Below are 11,256 nucleotides of genomic sequence, written 5' to 3' on the forward strand. Positions count from 1 at the left end.
AACAGAGTAACAAGATATGACAATATATATTTTATCACATTTTTCAAGTTATTTTTATCACGTATTACAATCGTCATTAAATGATTATTTACAACTACGAAACATTAGTTGTCATTTATTATCAATATTTCGTCAATAAATTATTATTTTTTTCAATTTGATATTACTAAAAAAATCCGGAAATATTATAGTGACAATCATTCATATATCGTCATAATAATAGCACAATAAATGTCGATATTTAAATAATATCATAAAAAATAATAATAAATGACAAAGTTTAATTTGTTATTGTTTGTTCGAATTAAATTATCACAAATACAAAGTGTCATAAAAAAATATTTCTTACAATGACGATAGATGCGTCACCAATTATTCATATTTCGTCATGAAATTTTTTTTCCCTCCATATTTATTCTACTAAATTCTACCTCGAAGACTATAGGTTACAATATTTTGGTTATCGTCATAAAATATATTTAATAGTGACGAATTGATAGAAGAATGGAGACGTTCATAAAAATTGTCATGAGAAAATTAAAGACAGTGACGAAAGGTAAAATTTGTCATGTTTAAGTGATTATTAGTGACGAAATTATGTTCGTAGAAAATAAAATCGTCATAAAATGTCATATTTCTTGTAGTGTACCTTGTGGGATAAAAAATTATATTATATAAGTTTTTAGGAAGACTTTCGTAAGCATGTTGTTGGTATATTGTCTCCAATATCCACGACATAGCGTGAACATTTAATGTCATTGCCTTTGCTCACGTCAAAAGTCGTTTGTATTACATGTCATCGGTATCGTGTTGGCATATCCATGGTATATTCATACATAACGTTGACTGATAATTTTTTTATGTAAATTGTATGTATGTTGACGCAATTACCACAATATATATGTCGTTGGTACATTGTTGTGGGTAAGCTGCCATTTTCTTGAAGTGAAGGTTGAATAAAATGACATTCCAAAATTATCTTCATCTAATCATAACATTGCTATATAATTTAACCTAGTGAAATTATAAAAGGTCTTCATTTTGCAACTTCTTCATCGTGCTTCTACTTCTGCCATCATTTTCTGCTAATTTTGTTGTTCGTGCTTCTCCCTTCATCTTATGGTAATTCCTCTCTTAATATTATCATTAAATTATTCTATTAAATATTGTGTAATATATAGAATGTTGAAGATTATTTATGTTGTGTAATAAAACAATCTTATCTTAGCATGTTTTTGTCCCTTTTAGGTTTATATTAATCTTGGTGTATAATGATATGTATAAGAGAAACTTTTGTTATATATATATATATATATATATATGTGTGTGTGTGTGTGTGTTCGCTTTGTGTTGTGCATGGTACCATATGTTTGTTTGTGTTATGTATGGTAAATAAAGTATGTGTTGGTGGATAGAGTTATGTTTAATAATTTATTAAATCATATTAAAGATTTGTATTATTATATAAAATTAATGAATTGGCTTTAGAACTAAAGAAAGTTAAAGAAAATGTGTAATCCAAAATTTAGAAGAATTATTTAAAAAGTTAAAGCAAAGTGAGTAGTGGGGTTCATTTTATCCCTGACCCTGAACGCTAAGGGTATTTTTTTCCACATTATCCCTTAATTAAATTATGATAAAGTAATAATTAAATGTTTATGTTTTTTATTGTCAAATATTTATTTTTCTAACGTTATTCACATATGATACAATTCTTTTAAATGGATGATGATGAACTTAGTTTGTTGCTATTGCAACATATGCATCATTTAGCTGCAATTGTTGTTTGTGCTATAATTATTGTTATGTGATGCATAAACAAAATAAGCATCGAATAACACGCGATTTGAGGATTGAAGGAGAGTGTAGGAAAGAGATGTGTTAATTGCACATTTATCGCAAGTACACTTTGTCATAGTGTTATAAGAATGAGTGCTTCAACTTTTTTAGGATTGTGTGACTTGTTAGTTCAACATGACGGTCTTAGACCAACTATAAGAGCAAGTGTTCAAGAGCAAGTAGCAAAAGCTCTTTGGTTGTTAGAACATAATGTTTCTCATCGTGATTTTTTTTTTCTTTTTTAGCTAGCAGTTCTGGTGAGACAACAAGTCATCATTTTCACAACGTTTTAGACTCCATAATAGTATTGCACACCATGCTTTTGAAACAACCAGATAGGTCACAAATTCATAGCAAAATATTGACCAATGATAAATTCTACCCATACTTGAAGGTGATTAATTATTTAGTGCATAACTATTTTATTTTAAATTTATATTTATATTGTTTGTATTAAATATAAAATTTAATATCAGGATTGTGTTGGTGCTATTGATGGTAAACATATAAGGGTAAAAGTCCTTTATGTAGATGCTCGTAAATATCGTTGAAGAAAAGAATACCCTACTCAAAATGTATTAGTTGCATGCACTTTTGATTTGAAATTTACATATGTGTTAACTGGGTGGGAATGGACAACATCTGACTCAAGAATCATGAAAAATGCATTATCTAGACAACATCCTCTTAAAAATCCAGAAGGTAATTTTATAAAAGGCTTGATTTTCTTAGGATATATAAGATCATGCAATAACAAAGTTCATTATATGTTTAGAAAAATATTATCTTGTAGATGTTGGATTCATGTTGAGAAGTGGACTTATAGAGCGATATCACTTGAAAGATTATTCAAGAAATCCTCCACAAAATGCACATGAATGATTTAATCTTCGACATTCATCCTTACGTAATGAAATTGAACGTTCATTTGGAGTACTTAAGAAAAGATTCTCTATCATAGGAAGCTCATCGGAGCCACAATATAATGTCAAAACACAAAATGAAATTATTTGTGCATGTTGTGTATTGCATAACTATTTAATGGGTATTGATCCAAGTATTAAAATACTTGTGGGAGTTGATAATGAACTTGAAAATGTCAATGATTTTACAACAAGAGCATAATGTTAGTAGAAAAAATAATGAAGAAACTAGAAAATGGGAGTTGCTAAGGGATTCTATAGCTACTGATATGTGAGTTAATTATACTCAATGATTTGATTGCTATTTTGTGCTATTTGAAGTGAAGTATTTTATAATTATTTTTTACTTGATTAATGTAATCTTATTATTAGCTTTAAGATCTATATATTAAACATACACAATAAATTAAAATTACTCATTTTGTTATATTTTTTTATTTAATATTTTTTTTTCTAGGATTACTATGTTTGTTTATTATATTTTTTTGTAGTTGTAAGTATGCCGCCAAAAAGAGCACTCAATCCAAGTAATAGTGAGGTGAATACATATACTTGGACCAATTATGGATGATGCTTTAATTGATGCATACTTGAATCAAGATAAAATTAGAAATAGAGTTGGAGGAACATTTACTACAAGTGCATTGGAGAATATTGTTAAGGAGCTAAAAGAAAAGTTTCATAATAAGCTGATAGACAAAGAAAATGCTCAAAACCGAATCAAAGTCGTGAAAATGACATTCACACATTTCTATGATGTTTTAAAAAATGGAATGAGTGGCTTTGCTTGGAATCCATCGACTGAAATGTGGAGTGCTGAATCTGAAGTGTGGAAACAATTAATTGAGGTAAGTATTATGTTAAGATTCATAAAGTTTTTATAGTATATGTTGCTATAATTTCATTCATTAAATATTTAACATAAGTATTTTTTTCATGTATAGTCTAAACGTATTAGAAATTATGAAAAACTAACTGAGGTTCGTGGACGAGATAAGGCAACTGGACAACTTTCTGAAGATCCAATAGAGATTTTCAATAGGAGAAGAATTAACACAAATGTTAACCTTATTATAGAGCACACAATTGATGGAGTTGATTTTGGGGTTTCTCAAAATGATATAAGATTGGAAAGCACTACAAGAAAAAAAGGTTTTAATGGCCAAAATTTAATGTGGGCAGAAAATGCGCTCATTAAAATTATGTTTCCAACACATTTAATGAGGGGAAATTATACAACTTTATTATTATTATGCAAAAAAAATTTTAGTCAATTTTACTAAAATTCCACTCATTATTTCACAGGAATAAAAAAAAATCACTCATTAAATGTAAAAAGAAAAAACTCACTCATTAATATCCTAATTCTTTGGTTGACCGCCAATCCCTAAAATTGTTCCCCCAATTTTTTCATTCCCCCCAAATCCAATTTTTTTCGTTCCCTCCTAAATCAGACAAAGATTCACAGTTTCAGAAAAACAAAACCCATAATTCTTTTATGCTCTTCCTCTTCACGATTTCAACAGCTTGGCGAGCAGATGAAGAACAACTCTAGGGAAGGATCATTTCGACCAAAGTCTCTATTCACTCTCTTCTTCCGAAAATTGGATTCTACCTTCTCTATTCACTCTTCAGTTATCTACAAGTTTTAGGGTTTTCACGGTATTTTTTCATTCTTATTAATTTCTTTTTCTTTTCCTCTTTTTCTTTTGCTTAAGCTATGTTCTCATGTTTTCCTCTTTATAGGTTTAGATTTAATGTTAGAAACCAGCGGATACAAATGAAGTTAAGCAGAGTGACCTTCTTTTCCAAATTGGCGGGGATCCTACACTCCAGCTGTTAGACGAGGTGCCGCGGCCTAATCTCCCGGGCGGACCGGGGGGTGGACAACCTCATGGCGACGTAAGCGGTGATTGGCGCCGAAAGCAACCAATCGTGGAATCAAGCTGCTCGGCAGGACCGGAGCTCGGAGATATGGAAGAGTCGCCACCCACGAATGGGAAAATGAACACCGATCCCTTGCGGGAGACCGGTGTGGGTTCGGGAAACTTAGGTACGAGCCGAGAAGGCTAGCTCCTTTCATGAGAAAGGCTACTAGGCACCCCGACATCGCCCGGTTATGAACCACCGGCCTCCTACTCAGCATGTTAGGCGATAACGGACTAATCGTATACTTCGTTAAGTTTAAAATTCATTTGAAACCCTTTTCTTTCTCTTTTAGAAACCGTTTTGAGCATATGATATTGAAAAGCCACATCAGTAAAGAATCACCCATTTACGTTATACATACACAGAGAGGGGAAAGGAAGAAGTGATTTATTTACGACTTATTTACATGTCATGTTGTGTGTTTATTCTACACTAACTTATTCCCCCAAAACGAATTTATTTACATGGTTCGCACCTTAATCGCCGTTGGAACGATTTAGGTGCGTTTTAAAGCCCTGTTTGATGAAGTTTACCCGAATCGCCGTTGGAACGACTCGAGTATTTGAAAACGTTTGAGATAAAAAAAACCTTTTAACGAGAAAACGTGGTTAAACATACAAGTCAATTTTATTTTGTACAAATCCTTTAAGAAAATGATTCAAAAATTCTATTATTCACAAAGAAAACGATTTTAATTACAATGATCCTTTAATCCGCCTTTGGAACGGATTAGGGTTTTAAAACGTGGTGTTTTAAAGACGATTTGAAATATTAACAAGAATGACTCTATTTATGTACATTAGAAATCTAAAAAAAACTCATTAGTTTAAATAATTCAATTGAAAACTCTCTTTTTGTGATTTATTTTTCCCACTTATTTAATGGACTCTCTAACTATTATAATTACAATAATAAACTCCTTTAAACTAATATTTACACTCAAATAAAGCCCATTTGAAACATGGATCCATGAGTGGGCTCAAAGAATAAAGAAAATAATTTATACATACATATATACATTTAAATCAAAAATAGAATATGAAAAATAAAAGTTAATACAAAAGGAACTATATGTATATAAAAATAGTAGGTACAATATATCTATACTTTAAAAATGTGAAAATAGTAAGTAAATCCTATAACTAAGAAAATAATTCTTATCCAAAAATAATTTTATTCAATAATCACTAAAATAACCCAAATATTCCAAAACTATACATATACATAACTAATATAGTTTTAAATACCAAAAATACCATATGCTAATATATATTAATTATTCCCAAAATACCAAATAACTAACATTTAAAACATAACTCAAATTAATAAAAAAGGAATACATATATATACTTATACTTATATTGTAAAATGGAATAAAAAATAATATACAAATATTCTAAAATAATTATATATGCTAAGGTTCTAAAATAATTTGAAAAACATATATTACATAATTATACATATATATACTAAGGATTAAAAGCTTAAAAGTTAAGAAAAAGGGATTGAAATGACATTTTTTATATTTTGGCAGATTTACCGACGGAAAATCCGTCGGTAAACAGCTTTTAGTGACAGAATAGGTAAATTACAGCAGCACTCCTAAATGTTTCCAGATTTATTCAAAAGCTTTAAATTAAATCTAATTCAATCGTTTTGGATTTCCGAACTACCAAAAATGGATCATAGTCGAAAACGGAAATTCCTAAAACGATGTTTTTATTTTAAAACATTATTGGAAAAGTTCTTTTTAAATTAAAAACTTATAATTACAACGTTTTCGATACCTGAACTACCTTTTTATCGGATCACGGTTCGTATTGGAATATCAAAACGAGGTTTTTATTTTAAAACAAAACCGATTTTATTTAACGCGAAACGAAAATTAAATAAATACGCTAATTAAATAAAATGTGACAAAATAAATAAATAACTAGATGAATAAAAAAACTATAGCATAAAAAAATAAATAGAAGAAGAGAATAAATTAAATAAAATAAAGAGTCTAGTCCTCGGATAATACCTTTAAATTCGGTATCTGACAGTCGAAGCCGATTGATTCCACGAACCGCGAGCTCCCGTTTTTTAATGAAAATTTAGTAAAAAATTGAACTTAGGAAATTTAGAGATTTTCAATTTTTAGGAAAAAAAATGTTTTTTTCCCCAAAAAATCAACTTCCTCTCTCTAGAAAAATATCTAGTGTGAGAAGCTCTCCCAATTCCCTCTTCTTTTTTTTGCATGGGGATCCGTGCCTTTTATAGGCAAACGGGTCCCCGGACCAATGGGCGACGCCCAAAAGAAATTGGGCGTCGCCCATTGGGGTTGGGCGGCCGCCCAACATTCGTTGGGCGATCGCCCAACGGCGTTGGGCGAGCGCCCAACGCGAGGTTGGGCGCCCGCGCCCAACCTTCGTCGGGCGTTCGCCAAACGTTCGTTGGGCGTTCGCCCGACGCGGTTGGGCGCTCGCCCGACGACCCTCGGGGCGTGCCTCGCGCCGTCGGGCGTGCACACCCCGCGGCCGTCGAACGCGCGTTCCGCGCCGTCGGACGTTCACACGTCGCGGCCGCCGAACGCGCGCTTCGCGCTACCGGGCATGTGCGCTCAGCGGCCTAGGAGAGCACGCCCCGTGTCACCGGACCTGGGCGTTGCTCGGACGTCGAGAGCGTGCCACTCGCGGTGCGTCCGACGGACGCCGAGCGCACGTCCCGTACCGCCGAGCGGGCGTTCGACCATTGTCGTCCGCGTGCTGGATGCCGCGAAGCACCTGCGCCGTGCCGCCAATTTTCCTTTGCTTATTATTCTTTATATATTTTTCAAAAACCTCCGGAATCAATCGCTTCAACTGTCTTGTTTTCAGGTTTTCGTCACAGGTCCTCCGACTCGGTGTCTACAGTTGCCCCTACTTTTCTATTTTGACAGTGATGCGTGTTTCGAAAACGTTTTTTGCTAACGCAACACATGCAATGTAAAACATATAAAAGTAAAAGATACGTAAAGAGTAGGAGGGAGCATACCTGACCTTTGCGCTGCGCGCTTAGGCGTTGTTCTCTGATTTCTTCAGACTCTGCTTTGGGTGGCATCGTGCTGCCTCTGAATCGGCTGCTGGAGAATGTCCCCCTTTTCGACTTCGGCCCACGTTGGCTGACTGCGATGAGAATGGCTCTAAAGCGATTTGGTCTACGGCTGTGGAGATGATGACTCAATAGTTACCCTAGTCTACGACTGCGAGGATGATGGCTCAAAAGCTACCATGGTCTGCGACCGCGAGGATGATGGCTCAATAGCCACCCTAGTCTACGATCTTAGGTAAATATGGCTCAAAAGCAACTCTGGTCAGCGACCATGAGTCAGATGGCTAAAAAGTAACTCCGGTCTACGACCGTGAGTCAAATGGCTAAAAAGCAACTCCGGTCTGCGACCGTGAGTCAGATGGCTCAAAAGCAACTCCGGTCTGCGACCGTGAGTCAGATGGCTAAAAAGCAACTCCGGCCCGCGACCAGGAGTCAAATGGCTCAAAAGCAACTCCGGTTTGCGACCAGGAGTCAAATGGCTAAAAAGCAACTCCGGTCCGCGACCGTGAGTCAAATGGCTCAAAAGCAACTCCGGTCTGCGACCATGAGTCAAATGGCTAAAAAGCAACTCCGGTCTGCGACCGCGAGTCAGATGGCTAAAAAGCAACTCCGGTCTGCGACCGTGAGTCAAATGGCTAAAAAGCAACTCCGGTCTGCGACCGTGAGTCAGGTGGCTAAAAAGCGGGGGCTGTTTCTGGATTTTCTTACAACACTGTTGTCTGTATTTTTTCACTGGAGCTATCATCTCGGAGGTTCAATGGGAACGTTGTTTTAGTCTGAAATGATATAGACTAATGATTGTTTTTGTTGACTGTCGTCTGTATTTTGACTGGTATCACTGTTCTGTAAAAATTGACTGTTGTCTGGAGTTTATATCTTGACAATGTTGGTCACTGTCTGAGAGAAACGCAGGCTGAAACGGACTGTAAATCGGAGGTCTGTGCACCTAGTAATTAATTATTTACTTTTTACCTTTATGTCAAATCGTACTTTTTTCACTATTTACGGGAATGACATTCCCTTTTCCTATATAAGGTGGTGGGGTTTCATTTCAACCCCACACCTTCTCTCTCCTCTTTCTCTCACTAGACTTCAATTTGGATTATTCTCGGGATGGATTTAGACAAATGGGATGGCACTAGAGGCATGGACGAGGTTTACGTAAACCTGAATAGAGTGGATACCTTTCACGACCCCACGACACATTTGAGCAGGACACGCTGCAACGAGGTAAGTGGTTTCTCACTTTCGTTTGATTTGAACTCTAGGCTTTAGCATTCCTATACGAACATGATTTGCATGCTAACCCTTAGACTGCCTTAGAGGACTTTAGCTAGAAAACGTAAACTCCCTTATTTACAAGTAACACATGTTTATTTTTGCAAGAATGCGCGCTATATGCATGTGAATAGTGACACTACGAATTTATGCATGCTAACAGTAAAAACGACGTGAATAGTGAAGACGTGAATAGTGCACGTGAATAATAAAAACTTAGCTAATGCACGTGAATAGTAAAAACGTGAGTAGTGCACGTGAATAGTAAAAACGTGAATAGTAAAAACTTAGCTAATGCACGTGAATAGTAAAAACGTGAATAGTGAACGTGAATAGTAAAACGTGAATAGTGCGCGTGAATAGTAAAACCTAACCTATGCTCTTCGTCACCGTAGACGAGGGTGGATTAAAGAATTGACTAAACCTTACGTGAATGATCCTACAGGAGAGATTTTTACAGGAAATTGGTCCTAACTGACCGGATGTCTCTAGGTTAGAAAATGAACGAATACCTAGTTTTAACACGTTCTTATCACTTGCCTGCTTTAGGAGCTGTATTTAAATTTTCTTATCTTGTTCCTTTTTAGCTCATTGAGATTTCGGGGACCACTGCCGAGGTTCTCTCATGGTATGATAGGCTAGGTGCCGCGGTGAGAGCCCGTGTGCAGGAGTTGGGCTTTGAGCCCTTTATTGCAGCGCTGCCCCGCACCAACGGGGTGTGCGATCCTTTTGGCCTACGGGCCTTGTGTGAGCGGTGGGTTGACTCGACCCACACCTTCCACCTTTCCTTTGGGGAGATGACCATCTCACCCTGAGATTTTTCGCTATTGACCGGATTACGAGGGAGCAACACTCCCGTCCCTTTCCATTTTGGTATGATGCGACCGCGGGTCGACCCTGCTAGGCTTGCTGCCTTGATAGGACCAGGAGTTCGTCTATGCGCCAAGTCTACTCCGGCGAAGTTTGTTTCCACTGCTAGCCTCTTGAGTAGACGAGATTTCTGTGAGACTGACGCTACCGACCTGGCGGTTCGTAGCTTCCTAGTATATGCTCTGAGTGAGACGATTTTCCGCACGAAGGGCAGGAAGGTACACGCGGGTCTCATTCAGGCGCTCAGCGATTTGGATGCAGCGGCTTCGTATGATTGGGCGGGGGCAGGCTTAGCCTTCCTTTACAAGTTTTTGGATCTGACTTGCCGGAAGCGCAAGGACTTCGGTGGTTATACTTTTGCCCTGTTGGTACGTGACGCCTTCTTGACTTATCCGTCTTATTTTCTTCGCATTTTTCACACTCCTAGTCCTCGTTTTTACCGCAGGTGTGGGCGTACGAGAGACACATCCTTCCCAACCGGTCTCGATCTAGACCAAGAGTACCGAGGCCGCCATTCATGACTCGATGGAGGGACTTCGACTTGAGCGCCGAGAGGAGTCGGGAAGTGTCGCGGCTTCTGGATCGGATCGACTCGCTGACCCTGAGTCAGGTAGATTTTGCCTAATCGTGCTAGATTTTGGTTTGAGCCCCTCTGACTTTCTCTTTGTGTATTTTTCTTTAGATTCAGTTCAGGTGGGATGACCTCGACTTTGGCCCTGATTATGCATACGTATCGATGATCCAGGAGTAGCAGTGTGTGCTCACCGGCCCCTGCGTGCGGGCGTGGTATCTAGGGGATCGAGGCATCACCGGGGTTAGAGACGCTCACTAGACGCCGGGTGAGATCCCCGTCTCTATGTTCGCGGTGCGGACCCTGCCTCTATCGGTCATTCGTCGGGACCTGACCCGTCGATATGTTGGTAGAGCGGTGTGGATTCACGCCGGGGGCCGTGAGCCTTACTTGTCTACTTTACTGAGCGTGAGGGATGCCCCGGCGGCAGCGATGGAGATAGATCCGGTGGCGGACGTGTTTTCGAGGGAGGCTGTCGCGGCGGTCTTCGGTCAGGAGGAGGTTCCGGTAAGTGATTCCGCTCCCCTTTCATTTTATTCATGAGATGCTCGGAGGTTTTATTGTGTGTTTTTTTTTTACAGGAGGGATCTTGGAGGAGTGCCCACTTATCTGATTTCTTTGATGGCACTCGGGCTCAGACGCCAGCGTGCGAGCAGCCCTACTTCGTCGGCGAGTCTTCTAGTGCTGCCCGGCCGGAGAGGTCGTCCCTAGGCGTGCCTATACCAGGCTATGGGAGGGATTATGCTACGATCTGCTATGATGAGTCTGGGACAA

Source organism: Euphorbia lathyris, chromosome 9, assembly GCF_963576675.1.
Source record: "Euphorbia lathyris chromosome 9, ddEupLath1.1, whole genome shotgun sequence".
In the NCBI taxonomy this organism is placed as follows: domain Eukaryota; kingdom Viridiplantae; phylum Streptophyta; class Magnoliopsida; order Malpighiales; family Euphorbiaceae; genus Euphorbia; species Euphorbia lathyris.